The sequence below is a fragment of the Anomaloglossus baeobatrachus genome, chromosome 4 (genome assembly GCF_048569485.1).
Source record: "Anomaloglossus baeobatrachus isolate aAnoBae1 chromosome 4, aAnoBae1.hap1, whole genome shotgun sequence".
Taxonomy (NCBI): Eukaryota; Metazoa; Chordata; class Amphibia; order Anura; family Aromobatidae; genus Anomaloglossus; species Anomaloglossus baeobatrachus.
The window spans coordinates 640,041,130-640,060,023 of NC_134356.1; the positions used below are offsets into that span (position 1 = coordinate 640,041,130).

Genomic DNA, 18,894 nt, shown 5'->3' on the forward strand with positions numbered 1-18,894 from the left:
CCACACTGCGGATACGTGCGGCTGCGGATGTCCCGCACGTAATTGCATGTCAATTCTTTCTGCGGAAATCCCAGCCCTCCACTATGGAGATAGAGGCCGGGACTTCTGCAGGTAATCCACAGCTATTCCGCTGTACTACTGCAGCTAAAAAGAAGGGAATTTTGTTTACTTACCGTAAATTCCTTTTCTTCTAGCTCCAATTGGGAGACCCAGACAATTGGGTGTATAGCTATGCCTCCGGAGGCCACACAAAGTATTACACTAAAAGTGTAAAGCCCCTCCCCTTCAGCCTATACACCCCCCGTGCTGCTACGGGCTCATCAGTTTTGGTGCAAAAGCCAGAAGGAGGAAAAATTATAACTGGTTTAAAGTAAATTCAATCCGAAGGAATATCGGAGAACTGAAACCATTTAACATGAACAACATGTGTATACAAAAAACAGGGGCGGGTGCTGGGTCTCCCAATTGGAGCTAGAAGAAGAAGGGAATTTTGTTTACTTACCGTAAATTCCTTTTCTTCTATCTCCAATTGGGAGACCCAGACAATTGGGTGTATAGCTACTGCCTCCGGAGGACACACAAAGTATTACACTTAAAAGTGTAAGGCCCCTCCCCTCTGCTATACACCCTCCCGTGCATCACGGGCTCCTCAGTTTTGGTGCAAAAGCAGGAAGGAGGAAACTTATAAATTGGTCTAAGGTAAATTCAATCCGAAGGATGTTCGGAGAACTGAAACCATAACCAAGAACAATTCAATATGAACAACATGTGTACACAAAAGAACAACAGCCCGAAGGGCACAGGGGCGGGTGCTGGGTCTCCCAATTGGAGCTAGAAGAAAAGGAATTTACGGTAAGTAAACAAAATTCCCTTCTTCTTTGTCGCTCCATTGGGAGACCCAGACAATTGGGACGTCCAAAAGCAGTCCCTGGGTGGGTAAAAGAATACCTCGATAAAAAGAGCCGTAAAACGGCTCCTTCCTACAGGTGGACCACCGCCGCCTGAAAGACTCGGCTCCCTCAGCTGGCATCTGCCGAAGCGTAGGTATGCACTAGATAGTGCTTCGTGAAAGTGTGCAGACTCGACCAGGTAGTCGCCTGACACACCTGCCGAGCCGTAGCCTGGTGCAGCAATGCCCAGGACGCACCCATGGCTCTGGCGGAATGGGCCTCCAGCCTGAAGGGACCGGAAGCCCAGCAGAACGGTAGGCTTCAAGAATTGGTTCCTTGATCCACTGAGCCAAGTTGACTTGAAAGCCTGCGACCCTTTACGCTGGCCAGCGACAAGGACAAAGAGCGCATCCGAGCGGCGCAGGGGCGCCGTACGAGAAATGTAGAGTCTGAGTGCTCTCACCAGACCTAACAAGAGCAAATCCTTTTCACATCGGTGAACTGGATGAGGACACAACGAGGGTAAGGAGATGTCCTGATTGAAATGAAAAGGGAATACCACCTTATGGAGGAATTCCGGAACCGGACGCGGAACCACCTTGTCATGGTGAAACAGCAGGAAAGGAGCTTTGCATGATAACGCTGCCAACTCAGACACTCTCCGAAGTGAGGTGACTGCTACTAGAAAAACCACTCTCTGCGAAAGACATGTGAGCGAAATATCCCTCACGACAAACCCTGTTCCAATCCGGATTGAAGAAGGACAGAAAAGTGGGCAAGGCAAATGGCCAGGGAGAAAAACCCCTGAGCAGAGCACCACGACAGGAATATTTTCCACGTCCTGTGGTTGATCTTGGCGGACGTTGTTTTCCTAGCCTGTCTCATAGTGGCAATGACCTCTTGAGATAATCCTGAAGACGCTAGGATCCAGGACTCAATGGCCACACAGTCAGGTTGAGGGCCGCAGAATTCAGATAGAAAAAACGGCCCTTGAGACAGCAAATCTGGTCGGTCTGGCAGTGCCCACGGTTGGCCGACCGTGAGATGCCACAGGTCCGGGTACCACGACCTCCTCGGCCAGTCTGGAGCGACGAGGAGGCGCGGCGGCAGTCGGCCCTGATCTTGCGTAACACTCTGGGCAGTGCCAGAGGAGGAAACACATAAGGAAGCCGAAACTGCGACCAATCCTAAACTAAGGCGTCTGCCGCCAGAGCCCTGTGATCTTGAGATCGAGCCATGAATGTTGGGACCTTGTTGTTGTGCCGTGACGCCATTAGGTCGACGTCCGGCATCCCCCAGCGGCAACATATCTCCTGAAACACGTCCGGGTGAAGGGACCATTCCCCTGCGTCCATGCCCTGGCGACTGAGAAAATCTGCTTCCCAGTTTTCTACGCCCGGGATGTGAACTGCGGATATGGTGGATGCTGTGGTTTCCACCCACAGCAGAATCCGCCGGACTTCCTGGAAGGCTTGCCGACTGCGTGTCCCACCTTGGTGGTTAATGTAAGCCACCGCTGTGGAGTTGTCCGACTGAAGTCGGATCTGCTTGCCTTCCAGCCACTGCTGGAACGCTTTTAGGGCAAGGTACACTGCCCTGATCTCCAGAACATTGATCTGAAGTGAGGACTGTTGCTGAGTCCACGTACCCTGAGCCCTGTGGTGGAGAAAAAACTGCTCCCCACCCTGACAGACTCGCGTCCGTCGTGACCACCGCCCAGGATGGGGGTAGGAAGGATTTTCCCTTCGATAATGAGGTGGGAAGAAGCCACCCCCGAAGGGAAGCTTTGGTTGCCTGAGAGAGAGAGACGTCCCTGTCTAGGGACGTCGGCATCCTGTCCCACTTGCGTAGGATGTCCCATTGAAGTGGACGCAGGTGAAACTGCGCGAAAGGGACTGCTTCCATTGCTGCCACCATCTTCCCCAGGAAGTGCATGAGGCGCCTCAAGGGGTGCGACCGACCTTGAAGGAGAGATTGCACCCCTGTCAGTAGTGAACGCTGTTTGTCCAGCGGAAGCTTCACTATCGCTGGAAGAGTATGAAACTCCATGCCAAGATATGTCAGCGATTGGACCGGTGTCAGATTTGACTATGGAAAATGATGATCCACCCGAAACTCTGGAGAATCTCCAGAGTAACGTTGAGGCTGTGTTGGCATGCCTCTTGAGAGGGTGCCTTGACCAGCAGATCGTCTAAGTAAGGTATCACTGAGTGACCCTGAGAGTGGAGGACCGCAACTACTGTAGCCATGACCTTGGTGAAAACTCTTGGGGCTGTCGCCAGGCCGAACGGCAGTGCCGCGAACTGAAGGTGTTCGTCTTTTATGGCGAAGCGCAAGAAGCGCTGATGCTCTGGGGCAATTGGTACGTGGCGATAAGCATCCTTGATATCTATCGATGCTAGGAAATGTCCTTGGGACATTGAGGCGATGACGGAGCGGAGGGAGTCCATCCGGAACCGCCTGGTCCTTACGTGTTTGTTGAGCAGTTTTAGGTCCAAAACAGGACGGAAGGACCCGTCCTTCTTTGGAACCACAAACAGGTTGGAGTAGAAACCGTGACCCTGTTGCTGAAGAGGAACCGGGACCACCACTCCTTCTGCTTTCAGAATGCCCACCGCCTGCAGAAGAGCCTCGGCTTGCTCGGGAGGCGGAGATGTTCTGAAGAATCGAGTCGGAGGACGAGAGCTGAACTCTATCCTGTAACCGTGAGACAAAATGTCTCTCACCCAACGCTCATTTACTTGTGGCAGCCAGGTGTCGCAAAAGCGGGAGAGCCTGCCACCGACCGAGGATGCGGTGTGAGGAGGCCGTAAGTCATGAGGAAGCCGCCTTAGTAGCGGCACCTCCGGCGGTCTTTTTAGGGCGTGATTTAGACCGCCATGCGTCGGAGTTCCTCTGATCCTTCTGAGGCCTTTTGGACGAGGAGAATTGGGACCTGCCCGTACCCCGAAAGGACCGAAACCTCGACTGTCTCCTCCTCTGTTGGGGTGTTTTTGGTTTGGCCTGGGGTAAGGATGTTTCCTTTCCCTTGGATTGTTTGATGATTTCATCCAATCTCTCACCAAACAAGCGGTCGCCAGAAAATGGCAAACCAGTTAAGCACTTTTTGGAAGCCGAATCTGCCTTCCCTTCCCGTAGCCACAAGGCCCTGCGTATTGCCACCGAATTGTCGGCTGCAACCGCCGTACGGCTCGCAGAGTCCAGGACAGCATTAATAGCGTAGGACGCAAATGCCGATGTTTGAGAGGTTATGGACGCCACCTGCGGCGTAGACGGACGTGTGAGTGCGTCAATTTGCGCCTGACCAGCTGAGATAGCTCGGAGTGCCCATACGGCTGCGAATGCCGGAGCAAAGGACGCGCCGATAGCGTCATAGATGGATCTCATTAGGAGTTCTATCTGTCTGTCCGTGGCATTTTTGAGCGTGGACCCATCAGCCACTGTTATAAGACGTTTAGAGCCACGTCCGGACAGAGTCCTGGGTTGCGACCTCCGCCCCATCCTCTAGAGGGTCCTCAACCCTTGAAGTCGGGGAAGATTCCAAGCAAGGCTGCTTAGCCGGACTGGGACTGCGGTTCGTGCCGGAGTACCCCACGTCATAGCTAGAGGCCACCCCAGGAACACGCTTCGTCGCAGACCGACAGAGGCCTGGGGCGATCTCGCAGTGCCCGGGGCCTGTTTAAGGGACCGGTCTGGACTGCAAACTCTTAGTCTCTTAGCCGACCACTTGTCCATAGCCTGAGACATGGATAGGGAAAATGACCCAGAGAGTTTCTTAGCAAGCTGTAACTCTGTCCCTGCCGCTTGGACCGGGAACGCCGGCGAAGCTGTTATCTGTGCAGTGCCTGTAATATAGGCGCACAAGAGGTTAAAATAAGCCAGTGTTTTGGCACCCTTACTCTTTAAGAGCAGACAACAGCCTGTCGTCCGCAGAGTAATCAGTGAGGGTATACAGCCAAAAACAATAATGCTGCCGAACAGTGAAATCATATAGAATGTATATATATATATATATATATATATATATATATATATATATATATATATATATATATATATATATCTATATCTATCTATCTATCTATCTATCTATCTATCTATCTATCTATCTATCTATCTATCTATCTATCTATCTATCTATCTATCTATCTATCTATCTATCTATCTATCTATCTATCTATCTATCTATCTATATATATATATATATATATATATATATATATATATATATATATATATATATATATATACACACACTGCGGCACCCAGGGGGTGACAACACCCTAGGAAGACCACCTTTGAAAAACTGCCCAGTGCTCAGTGAGGGGGAAGGAGGATAGCAACGTATGCTCCAGCCCTCCCTACGTTATGATGCAGGTGTCTGCAGGAATCCGGTGGTCTATAGGGATCAGTGCGGGGGGGCGGAGGACAGCGAGGTGTGCTCCAGCCCTCACTGTCGGCAACCCACCGACCCTCCCGCCCCTCTCCCTGACTGGGAGGCTCAGGGGCGGGAGTGTTAACCCACTAGGCCGCAAAAGCCGGGGATTCAAGTAAAACCGCGGCCGGCAAACATGCATGGTCGGCGCGGTAGTCCCGGACAAAAAATGGCCACCGCAATCGCAGCTGCGTCTGAGGCCAAGGTGCTTCAGGCACCGTGCCAACGGGGACACAGAGTACCTGTAGCTGCAGGGTGTCCCTGACGATACTCAGTCTCCGGCAGGGGCTGCGGATGTGGCTTGTAGCCCTCAGATTCTCTGACCCGGATCTCCCTCAGCTGCAGCCAGAAGGTGTTGAAAAAACATGGCTGACGGCGTTCTCTGAGGAGGGAGGCCGGGGCGTGTTCACACAAAAGTGAGGGAATCTGGTGCCTCAGCGTGGGTAGTGAGGGGGGCGGAGGACAGCTCAATGTACTACAGCCCTCACTGTCGGCGTCACACCGACCGTCCCGCCCTTTTTCCTGACTGGCAGGTCTGAGGGCGGGAGAATCCCATACTAGGCCGCAAAAAGCCGGGGATTAAAGTTGAAATCGCGGCCGACCGGCAGTGCACGGTCGGCGCGGTAGTCCCGGACCCACACGCACGCCGCAGTCGCTGCAGCGTCTGTGCCCAAGGTGCTTCATGCGCCGTCCCAATGGGGGACACAGAGCACCTGGAATATGCGTTACTAGGCAGAAGCCGGAGACTAAAGTGTAAGCGCAGCCGGCCACAAGCGCGGTCCCGGCGCACTAACACGCCCAGCAGTGCTGCAACGTGTACGACACAAGCGCACCATGCGCCGTCCCCAAGGGGATACAGAGTACCTCGCAGTAGCAGGGCCATGTCCCTGACGATACTCAGTTCCTGTCCAGCAGATTCCCAGGGGCTGCGGAGGGAGCACGGTCCCAGTGTCTAGAGACCGATTATGGATCCCACTTCGCCCAGAGCCCTGCAGGGATGGGGAAGGAAAAACAGCATGTGGGCTCCAACCTCCGTACCCGCAATGGGTACCTCAACCTTAACAACACCCGACCAGAGTGGGGTGAGAAGGGAGCATGCTGGGGGCCCTATATGGGCCCACTTTTCTTCCATCCGAAATAGTCAGCAGCTGCTGCTGACTAAGTTGTGGAGCTATGCTTGCATGTGTGCCTCCTTCGCACAAAGCTTAAAAACTGAGGAGCCCGTGATGCACGGGAGGGTGTATAGCAGAGGGGAGGGGCTTTACACTTTTAAGTGTAATACTTTGTGTGTCCTCCGGAGGCAGTAGCTATACACCCAATTGTCTGGGTCTCCCAATGGAGCGACAAAGAAAAGGAATTTACGGTAAGTAAACAAAATTCCCTTCTTTGGCGCTCCATTGGGAGACCCAGACAATTGGGACGTCCAAAAGCAGTCCCTGGGTGGGTAAATAATACCTCATAATAGAGCCGTAACGGCTCCGTCCTACAGGTGGGCCACTGCCGCCTGAAGGACTTGCCTACCTAGGCTGGCATCTGCCGAAGCATAGGTATGCACTTGATAGTGTTTCGTGAAAGTGTGCAGGCTCGACCAGGTAGCTGCCTGACACACCTGCTGAGCCGTAGCCTGGTGTCGCAAGGCCCAGGACGCTCCCACGGCCCTAGTAGAATGGGCCTTCAGTCCTGAGGGAACCGGAAGCCCCGAGGAACGGTAAGCTTCGAGAATTGGTTCCTTAATCCACCGAGCCAGGGTTGATTTGGAAGCTTGTGTCCCTTTACGCTGGCCAGCGACAAGGACAAAGAGTGCATCCGAGCGGCGCAGGGGCGCCGTACGAGAAAAGTAGAGTCTGAGTGCTCTCACCAGATCTAACAAGTGCAAATCCTTTTCACATTGGTGAACTGGATGAGGACAAAACGAGGGTAAGGAGATGTCCTGATTGAGATGAAAAGGGGATACCACCTTAGGGAGGAATTCCGGAACCGGACGCAGAACCACCTTGTCCTGGTGAAACACCAGGAAAAGAGCTTTGCATGATAACGCTGCCAACTCAGACACTCTCCGAAGTGAGGTGACTGCTACTAGAAAAACCACTTTCTGCGAAAGGCGTGCGAGCGAAATATCCCTCATTGGCTCGAACGGTGGTTTCTGAAGAACCATCAGCACCCTGTTCAGATCCCAGGGTTCTAACGGACGCTTGTAAGGAGGGACGATGTGACAAACCCCCTGCAGGAACGTACGTACCTGTGGGAGTCTGGCCAGGCGCTTCTGAAAAAACACAGAGAGCGCAGAGACTTGTCCCTTAAGGGAGCCAAGCGACAAACCCTTTTCCAATCCGGATTGAAGAACGGACAGAAAAGTGGGCAAGGCAAAAGGCCAGGGAGAAAACCCCTGAGCAGAGCACCACGACAGGAATATTTTCCACGTCCTGTGGTAGATCTTGGCGGACGTTGGTTTCCTAGCCTGTCTCATAGTGGCAATGACCTCTTGAGATAATCCTGAAGACGCTAGGATCCAGGACTCAATGGCCACACAGTCAGGTTGAGGGCCGCAGAATTCAGATGGAAAAACGGCCCTTAAGACAGCAAATCTGGTCGGTCTGGCAGTGCCCACGGTTGACCGACCGTGAGATGCCACAGATCCGTGTACCACGACCTCCTCGGCCAGTCTGGAGCGACGAGGATGGCGCAGCGGCAGTCGGCCCTGATCTTGCGTAACACACTGGGCAACAGTGCCAGAGGAGGAAACACATAAGGAAGCTGAAACTGCGACCAATCCTGAACTAAGGCGTCTGCCGCCAGAGCTCTGTGATCTTGAGATCGAGCCATGAATGTTGGGACCTTGTTGTTGTGCCGTGACGCCATTAGGTCGACGTCCGGCATCCCCCAGCGGCAACAGATCTCCTGAAACACGTCCGGGTGAAGGGACCATTCCCCTGCGTCCATGCCCTGGCGACTGAGAAAATCTGCTTCCCAATTTTCTACGCCCGGGATGTGAACTGCGGATATGGTGGATGCTGTGTCTTCCACCCACAGCAGAATCCGCCGGACTTTCTGGAACGCTTGCCGACTGCGTGTCCCACCTTGGTGGTTGATGTAAGCCACCGCTGTGGAGTTGTCCGACTGAATTCGGATCTGCTTGCCTTCCAGCCACTGCTGGAACGCTTTTAGGGCAAGATACACTGCCCTGATCTCCAGAACATTGATCTGAAGTGAGGACTCTTGCTGAGTCCACGTACCCTGAGCCCTGTGGTGGAGAAAAACTGCTCCCCACCCTGACAGGCTCGCGTCCGTCGTGACCACCGCCCAGGATGGGGGTAGGAAGGATTTCCCGTTCGATAATGAGGTGGGAAGAAGCCACCACCGAAGGGAAGCTTTGGTTGCTTGAGAGAGGGAGACGTGCCTGTCCAGGGACGTCGGCCTCCTGTCCCACTTGCGTAGGATGTCCCATTGAAGAGGACGTAGGTGAAACTGCGCGAAGAAGGGAATTTTGTTACTTACCGTAAATTCCTTTTCTTCTAGCTCTTATTGGGAGACCCAGACGATTGGGGTATAGCTACTGCCCTCTGGAGGCCACACAAAGCACTACATTAAAAGTGCAAGGCCCCTCCCCCTCTGGCTATACCCCCCCCGTGGTATCACGGGTTCTCCAGTTTTAGTGCCAAAGCAAGAAGGAGGAAGCCAATAACTGGTTTAAACAAATTAACTCCGAATAACATCGGAGAACTGAAAAACCGTTCAACATGAACAACATGTGTACCCGCAAACAACAAAAAAACATCCCGAAGGACAACAGGGCGGGTGCTGGGTCTCCCAATAAGAGCTAGAAGAAAAGGAATTTACGGTAAGTAACAAAATTCCCTTCTTCTTCAGCGCTCTATTGGGAGACCCAGACGATTGGGACGTCCAAAAGCTGTCCCTGGGTGGGTAAATAAATACCTCATGTTAGAGCTGCAAAACAGCCCTCCCCTACGGGGGTGTCACTGCCGCCTGCAGGACTCTTCTACCTAAGCTGGCATCCGCCGAAGCATAGGTATGCACCTGATAATGCTTGGTGAAAGTGTGCAGACTGGACCAGGTAGCTGCCTGGCACACCTGTTGAGCCGAAGCCTGGTGACGTAATGCCCAGGACGCACCCACGGCTCTGGTGGAGTGGGCTTTTAGCCCTGAAGGAACCGGAAGCCCCGCAGAACGGTAGGCCTCTAGAATTGGTTCTTTGATCCATCGAGCCAGGGTGGCTTTAGAAGCCTGCAACCCCTTGCGCGGACCAGCGACAAGGACGAAAAGTGCATCGGCACGGCGTATGGGCGCCGTGCGGGAAATGTAGATTCTGAGTGCTCTCACCAGATCTAGCAAACGTAAGTCCTTTTCATACCGGTGAACCGGATGAGGGCAAAAAGAAGGCAAGGAAATATCCTGATTAAGATGAAAAGAGGATACGACCTTAGGAAGAAACTCCGGAATGGGGCGCAGCACAACCTTGTCCTGGTGGAACACCAGGAAAGGAGCCTTGGATGACAGAGCTGCCAGCTCAGACACTCGCCGAAGCGATGTGATCGCAACAAGAAACGCCACTTTCTGCGACAGCCGAGAAAAGGAAACTTCCTTCAGAGGCTCGAAGGGCGGCTTCTGGAGAGCAACTAGTACCCTGTTCAGATCCCATGGATCTAACGGTCGCTTGTACGGGGGCACAATATGACAGACCCCCTGCAGGAACGTGCGCACCTTAGGAAGACGTGCTAGACGCTTCTGAAAAAACACGGACAGTGCCGAAACTTGCCCTTTAAGGGAGCTGAGCGACAAGCCCTTTTCCAACCCCGATTGCAGGAAGGAAAGAAACTTGGGTAATGCAAATGGCCAGGGAGACACTCCCTGGGCCGAGCACCAGGATAAGAAAATCTTCCACGTTCTGTGGTAGATCTTAGCAGAATTCGACTTTCTAGCTTGTCTCATTGTGGCAACCACTCCTTGAGATAATCCTGCAGATGCTAGGATCCAGGACTCAATGGCCACACAGTCAGGTTCAGGGCCGCAGAATTCTGATGGAAAAACGGCCCTTGGGACAGTAAGTCTGGTCGGTCTGGTAGTGACCACGGTCGACCGATCGTGAGATGCCACAGATCCGGATACCACGACCTCCTCGGCCAGTTTGGAGCGACGAGTATGATGCGGCTGCACTCGGATCTGATCTTGCGTAGCACTCTGGGCAAGAGCGCCAGAGGCGGAAACACGTAAGGGAGCTGAAACTGCGACCAATCTTGAACCAAGGCGTCTGCCGCCAGGGCTCTTTGATCGCGCGACCTCGCCATGAATGCCGGGACCTTGTTGTTGTGCCGGGATGCCATTAGGTCGACGTCCGGCACTCCCCAGCGGCGACAGATTTCCTGAAACACGTCCGGGTGAAGGGACCATTCCCCTGCGTCCATGCCCTGGCGACTGAGGAAGTCTGCTTCCCAGTTTTCTACGCCTGGGATGTGAACCGCGGATATGGTGGATGCTCTGTCCTCCACCCACATTAGAATGCGCCGGACTTCTTGGAAGGCTTGCCGACTGCGCGTCCCTCCTTGGTGGTTGATGTATGCCACCGCTGTGGAGTTGTCCGATTGGATTCGGATCTGCTTTCCTTCCAGCCACTGCTGGAAGGCTAGTAGGGCAAGATACACTGCTCTGATTTCCAGAACATTGATCTGAAGGGTGGACTCCTGCGGAGTCCACGTCCCCTGAGCCCTGTGGTGGAGAAACACTGCTCCCCACCCCGACAGACTCGCATCTGTCGTGACTACTGCCCAGGATGGGGGCAGGAAGGATCTTCCCTGAGATAATGAGGTGGGAAGGAGCCACCATTGTAGAGAGTCCTTGGCCGTCTGGGAAAGCGAGACTTTCCTGTCCAGGGACGTTGACTTCCCGTCCCATTGGCGGAGAATGTCCCATTGAAGTGGGCGCAGATGAAACTGCGCAAAGGGAACTGCTTCCATGGCTGCCACCATCTTCCCTAGGAAATGCATGAGACGCCGCAAGGGATGCAACTGGCCCTGCAGGAGAGATTGCACCCCTGTCTGTAGTGACCGCTGCTTGTTCAGCGGCAGCTTCACTATCGCTGCTAGAGTATGAAACTCCATGCCAAGATACGTTAGTGACTGAGTCGGTGATAGGATCGACTTTGGAAAGTTGATGATCCATCCGAAAGACTGTAGAGTCTCCAGCGTAGCATTCAGACTGAGCTGACATGCCTCCTGAGAGGGAGCTTTGACCAATAAGTCGTCTAGGTAAGGGATCACCGAGTGTCCCTGAGAGTGCAAGACTGCTACCACCGCCGCCATGACCTTGGTGAAGACCCGTGGGGCTGTCGCCAGACCAAATGGAAGAGCTACGAACTGAAAATGGTCGTCTCCTATCACAAAACGTAGAAAACGTTGATGTTCTGTAGCAATTGGCACGCGGAGATAAGCATCTTTGATGTCTATTGAGGCAAGGAAGTCTCCTCTGGACATTGAGGCAATGACAGAGCGGAGGGTTTCCATCCGGAACCTCCTGGCGTGCACATGTTTGTTGAGCCGTTTTAGGTCCAGAACAGGACGGAACGAGCCGTCCTTTTTTGGAACCACAAAGAGATTGGAGTAAAACCCTTGCCCTTGTTCCTGAGGAGGGACTGGGATCACCACTCCTTCCGCTTTTAGGGAACCCACCGCCTGCAGCAGAGCATCTGCTCGGTCTGGATGTGGGGAGGTTCTGAAGAACCGAGCTGGAGGACGAGAATTGAACTCGATTCTGTACCCGCGAGACAAAATGTCCGTCACCCACCGGTCTTTGACCTGTGACATCCAAATGCCGGAAAAGCGGGAGAGCCTGCCCCCGACCGGCGATGCGGAGGGGGGGGGCTGGAAGTCATGAGGTAGCCGCTTTGGAAGCGGTACCTCCATTTGCTTTCTTGGGGCGTGTGTGAGTCCGCCACGAATCTGAGTTTCTTTGCGTCCTCTGAGTCCCTTTGGACGAGGTAAATGGTGTCTTGCCCGAACCTCGAAAGGACTGAAACCTCTGCTGCCACCTTTTCTGCTGAGGTTTGGATGTTCTGGGTTGTGGTAAAGAGGAGTCTTTACCCTTGGACTGCTTAATGATGTCAGCCAATGGCTCGCCAAACAGTCTATCTCTAGACAAAGGCAAACTGGTTAAACATTTTTTGGAACCAGCATCTGCTTTCCAGTCCTTTAACCACAAGGCTCTGCGCAAAACTACCGAATTGGCGGACGCCATTGAGGTGCGACTGGTAGATTCTAGGACCGCATTGATAGCGTAAGACGCAAACGCCGACATCTGCGTGGTAAGGTGCGCCACTTGCGGCACTGCCGGATGCATGATAGCATCCACTTTTGCTAAGCCAGCTGAAATAGCCTGGAGTGCCCATACGGCTGCGAATGCCGGAGCAAACGACGCGCCGATAGCTTCATAGACAGATTTTAACCAAAGGTCCATCTGTCTGTCATTGGCATCTTTAAGTGAAGCGCCATCCTCCACTGCAACTATGGATCTAGCTGCAAGTTTGGAAATCGGGGGGTCTACCTTTGGACACTGTGTCCAGCGCTTGACCACCTCAGGGGGGAAAGGGAAACGCGTATCTTTAGATCGTTTAGAGAAACGCCTTTCTGGGTGAGCGTCGTGCTTCTGGATTGATTCTCTGAAGTCAGAGTGATCCAAGAAAGCACTCAATTTACGCTTGGGATAAAGGAAACGAAACTTCTCCTGCTCCGCAGCCGCCTCTTCTGCTGAAGGGGCTGGGGGAGAAATATCCAACAGCCTATTGATGGCTGAGATAAGGTCGTTTACCATGGCATCCCCATCCGGGGTATCCAGGTTGAGAGGGGTTCCAGGAATGGATTCCTGATCACTCTCATCAGACACATCACAGGGAGACTGATTGCGCTGAGACCCTGAGCAGTGTGAAGACGTCGAGGGTCTTTCCCAGCGAGCTCGCTTAGGGTGGCTGGGGCCATCATCTGAGTCATAATCCTCGGCCTGTGAAGCCGGGGACCCCCCTGTGGGCTGGATACATTCCAAGTAAGGGGGACCTGAGGACAGAGGCCTCGCCGTGCCCAGAGACTGAGCCCCATGCATAGATTGCAAGGTTTCAAGGATTTTTGCCATAGACACAGACATATTATCTGCAAAAAATGCAAAGTCTGTCCCTGTCACCGGGGCAGAACTTACAAGCGTCTCAGCCTGGGTCGCTACCTCTCCTGACTCCGGCTGGCGAAGCAGCACCGGGTCGGAGCATTGCACACAATGGGGGTCATCGGAGCCTGCTGGTAGATTAGCCCCACATGCAGCACACGCAGTATACACAGCCCTTTTTGCCTTGGCCGCCTTGCGTTTTGAGGATGACATGTTGCTGCTTCCACAGAGCGATCTGGGATATGCAGCCAGAAGCGACCTCACAGTGCAAGAAATACAATATCTATATATCTGTACCCAATACACCGATACACCGTGAGGCACTAGAGGGACCAGCACAGAAAAATCGCTTACCGCCCGCTTAAAAAGCGGGTGTGTGGTCGCCAGATAGCCCCTAGTCCAGGTCTCCCAGAGCCTTGCGTCCTTCCTCCAGCCAGGCATGCATGTAATGGCTGCCGGCGTCTCGAGAGAGGAAGGGGGGCGGGCCCTGGGCGTTCCTGGCCAAGAGCGGGAAGCCTGCTTCCCTCTGTGCCAAGTGAGAGGGCTGGAGCATGTAAATCAGGCTCCAGCCCTCGTCGCTGCTAGCGAACAGCGTCTCTCCCCTACCCTGAATGACAGGGTGGGGGCGGGAACGAAACGGAGCTGCCGGCGTCCTAGGCCCAAAAAAGCCGGGGACTAAATTTATAACCGCCGCCGCCGTAAAAGCGCGGACGGCGGATCCCCGGCGCACCACAAGTCACAGCAGCGCCGCCCGGTCCAGAGGGGGTCGGCGCTGCGTTCCCATACACAAAAAAGTCCCCCAGTAATCTGTAGGGACACCAACTCCACGTTGCGGTCCCCGGCGCACTACAACACCCAGCCAGCCCGGAGTGTTCTGTGCCTGCCGGGGACACAGAGTACCTGTCTGATGCAGGGCCTGTCCCTGATCGTACTCCTGCTCCGAATCCATCAGGTTCTAATGGGTCTGTGGATGGAGCCCGGCGTCAGAGCTGAGGGGCCGGCAGGATCCCACTTCCACAGAGCCCTACCAGGGGATGTGGAAGGAAAACAGCATGTCAGGCTCCAGCCCTGTACCAGCAATAGGTACCTCAACCTTACAACACCATCCAGGGGTGAGAAGGGAGCATGCTGGGGACACTATATGTGTCCTCTTTTCTTCCATCCGAAATAGTCAGCAGCTACTGCTGACTAAAATCTGTGGAGCTATGCATGGAATGTCTGACCTCCTTCGCACACAAAGCTAAAACTGGAGAACCCGTGATACCACGGGGGGGGTATAGCCAGAGGGGGAGGGGCCTTGCACTTTTAATGTAGTGCTTTGTGTGGCCTCCAGAGGGCAGTAGCTATACCCCAATCGTCTGGGTCTCCCAATAGAGCGCTGAAGAAAGGGACTGCTTCCATTGCTGCCACCATCTTCCCCAGGAAGTGCATGAGGCGCCTCAAGGGGTGTGACCGACCTTGAAGGAGAGATTGCACCCCTGTCTGTAGTGAACGCTGTTTGTCCAGCGGAAGCTTCACTATCGCTGGAAGAGTATGAAACTCCATGCCAAGATATGTCAGCGATTGGACCGGTGTCAGATTTGACTATGGAAAATTGATGATCCACCCGAAACTCTGGAGAATCTCCAGAGTAATGTTGAGGCTGTGTTGGCATGCCTCTTGAGAGGGTGCCTTGACCAGCAGATCGTCTAAGTAAGGTATCACAGAGTGACCCTGAGAGTGTAGGACCGCAACTACTGTAGCCATGACCTTGGTGAAAACCCTTGGGGCTGTCGCCAGGCCGAACGGCAGTGCCACGAACTGAAGGTGTTCGTTTGCTATGGCGAAGCGCAAGAAGCGCTGATGCTCTGGAGCAATTGGTACGTGGAGATAAGCATCCTTGATATCGATCGATGCTAGGAAATCTCCTTGGGACATTGAGGCGATGACGGAGCGGAGGGATTCCATCCGGAACCGCCTGGTCCTTACGTGTTTGTTGAGCAGTTTTAGGTCCAAAACAGGACGGAAGGACCCGTCCTTCTTTGGAACCACAAACAGGTTGGAGTAGAAACCGTGACCCTGTTGCTGAAGAGGAACCGGGACCACCACTCCTTCTGCCTTCAGAATGCCCACCGCCTGTAGAAGAGCCTCGGCTCGCTCGGGAGGCGGAGATGTTCTGAAGAATCGAGTCGGAGGACGAGAGCTGAACTCTATCCTGTAACCGTGAGACAGAATGTCTCTCACCCAACGGTCTTTTACTTGTGGCAGCCAGGTGTCGCAAAAGCGGGAGAGCCTGCCACCGACCGAGGATGCGGTGTGAGGAGGCCGCAAGTCATGAGGAAGTCGCCTTGGTAGCGGCACCTCCGGCGGTCTTTTTAGGGCGTGATTTAGACCGCCATGCATCGGAGTTCCTCTGATCCTTCTGAGGCCTTTTGGACGAGGAGAATTGGGACCTGCCCGCACCCCGAAAGGACCGAAACCTCGACTGTCCCCTCCTCTGTTGGGGTGTTTTTGGTTTGGCCTGGGGTAAGGATGTTTCCTTTCCCTTGGATTGTTTGATGATTTCATCCAATCTCTCACCAAACAAACGGTCGCCAGAAAATGGCAATCCAGTTAAGCACTTTTTGGAAGCCGAATCTGCCTTCCATTCCCGCAGCCACAAGGCCCTGCGTATTGCCACCGAATTGTCGGCTGCAACCGCCGTACGGCTCGCAGAGTCCAGGACAGCATTGATAGCGTAGGACGCAAATGCCGACGTTTGAGAGGTTATGGACGCCACCTGCGGCGCAGACGTACGTGTGAGTGCGTCAATTTGCGCCTGACCAGCTGAGATAGCTTGGAGTGCCCATACGGCTGCGAATGCTGGAGCAAAAGACGCGCCGATAGCTTCATAGATGGATTTCAGCCAGAGCTCCATCTGTCTGTCAGTGGCATCCTTGAGTGAAGCTCCATCTTCCACTGCAACTATGGATCTAGCCGCCAGTCTGGAGATTGGAGGATCCACCTTGGGACACTGAGTCCAGCCCTTGACCACGTCAGGGGGGAAAGGGTAACGTGTATCCTTAAGGCGCTTTGAAAAACGCTTATCTGGACAAGCTCGGTGTTTCTGGACTGCCTCTCTGAAGTCAGAGTGGTCCAGAAACATACTCTTTGTACGCTTGGGAAACCTGAAACGGAATTTCTCCTGCTGAGAAGCTGACTCCTCCACTGGAGGAGCTGAGGGAGAAATATCCAACATTTCATTGATGGACGCAATGAGATCATTCACTATGGCGTCCCCATCATGAGTATCAAGGTTGAGAGCGGCTTCAGGATCAGAATCCTGATCAGCTACCTCCGCTTCATCATACAGAGAGTCCTCTCGCTGAGACCCTGAACATTGTGATGATGTCGAGGGGATATCATAGCGAGCTCGCTTAATTGGTCTGGGGCTGCGGTCCGTGTCAGAGACCTCACCCTGGGATCCATGAGACACCCCGGGAGGACATTGCTGTTCCAACTGAGGGGGACCAGGGGGCAATGATTCCACAGTGCCCCTGGCTTGAGATGCCGGCCTGGACTGCAAGGCTTCTAATATCTTAGCCATAGTCTCAGAAAGTCTTTCAGTAAAAACTGCAAACTCCGTCCCTGTCACCTGGACAGTGTTAACAGGTGGATCTCCCTGGGTCACCCTTAGCAGAGGCTCCGGCTGAGAAAGTGCCACAGGGGCCGAGCATTGCACACAATGAGGGTCAGTGGAACCTGCCGGCAGTATAGCCGTACATGCTGCACAGGCAGCATAGTAAGTCTGTGCCATGGCACCCTTGCTATTTGTGGACGACATGCTGTTGTCTCCTCTGAGCAATACAGGAGGGGATATAGCCAAAAATCAATTGTGCACCATACAGTGTAAAGTATAGACTATAATCAATAAACTATAAATACACTTCTGCACTAGTGGGGCCAGCACCACAGGTGCTGCTTACCGCCCGCGCAAAGCGTTTGTGTGGGCACCAGAATTCCTGCCTGGGTCTCCCTGAGCTTGTCTCTCCTCTCCAGCGTTAGCAGAGCTGAGAGGAATGGCTGCCGGCGTCCTGAGGAGAGGAGGGAGCCGTGGGCGTGACCCAGAAAAGTGCGGGAACTGGTGCCCCACTGTGCAGAGTGAGGGGGGTGGAGTATGCAAAGCATGCTCCAGCCCTCAGTGCTGCCGTCCTGTACAGCGTCCCGCCCTTCCCCTGACTGGCAGGGCTGGGGGCGGGAAGAAAGAGAGACTAGGCCGCAGAAGCCGGGGACTCGAGTAATAAGCGCGGCCGCCGTATAAGCGCGGTCGGCGCGGAAGTCCCCGGCGCACTAACAGTCCCAGCCGCGCCGCAGTGATCTCATGGCAGCGGCGGTCAGCGCGGCAGTCCCCTTACACAAATACACTCAGCAACGCTGAGTGTATAGTGGCACACATGCAGCCAGCGCTGCTGTCCCCGGTGCACTAGCACACCCAGCAATGCTGGAGTGTTGCTGTGCGTAGTCCCCACGGGGACACAGAGTACCTCCAAGTAGCAGGGCCATGTCCCTGAACGATACTCGACTCCTATCCAGCAGGGTCCTCAGGAGCTGTGGATGGAGCACGGTCTCCTGTGCCTGGAGACCGATGGGATCCCACTTCACCCAGAGCCCTAATTGAGGGATGGGGAAGGAAAGCAGCATGTGGGCTCCAGCCTCCGTACCCGCAATGGATACCTCGACCTTAACAACACCGCCGACAAGAGTGGGGTGAGAAGGGAGCATGCTGGGGGCCCTAGTATGGGCCCTCTTTTCTTCCATCCGACATAGTCAGCAGCTGCTGCTGACTAAGCTGTGGAGCTATGCGTGGATGTCTGCCTCCTTCGCACAAAGCATAAAAACTGATGAGCCCGTAGCAGCACGGGGGGGTGTATAGGCTGAAGGGGAGGGGCTTTACACTTTTAGTGTAATACTTTGTGTGGCCTCCGGAGGCATAAGCTATACACCCAATTGTCTGGGTCTCCCAATGGAGCGCCAAAGAAATAGCAGCGGATTCCGGGGATCAACTGCGGGAAACCTGCGGACGTACCTGCGAATATATCCGTAGGTACAGAGCCCCGTGGGCACAGTATCATCTGGTGTCCTGAGTCTATGACATATGTCTAATGGAGCGTCGTCAACATGGCAGAGGGCAATTTTGTCGCATCCAAGGCTGCAGTTCACATGTAAAAGGCACAAAAGATGCAAAAATTCCCATAATGTGGTTGCTCTTACCGCGAAAATGGATCTCCCCAAACTTTTTAGATTTATTATGTGTAACAAGGGAAAAAAAAGGAAAAAGTGGAGACGAGTATCTTAACCCTTTAATGATCGCTAATATGCATTTTTACAGGGGTTAAGAAGTTTTATCATGCAGACCTGCAATGAGTGACTACGCTTGCCAGCCACTGCCAT

General features: G+C 53.8%; 1 protein-coding gene across 1 annotated transcript in view; it reads right to left on the reverse strand.

Moving 5' to 3' along the window:
• MAK16 (MAK16 homolog) overlaps positions 1 to 18,894 on the reverse strand; it is a 48,642-nt gene that overhangs the window by 931 nt on the left and 28,817 nt on the right. The window lies entirely within an intron of this gene.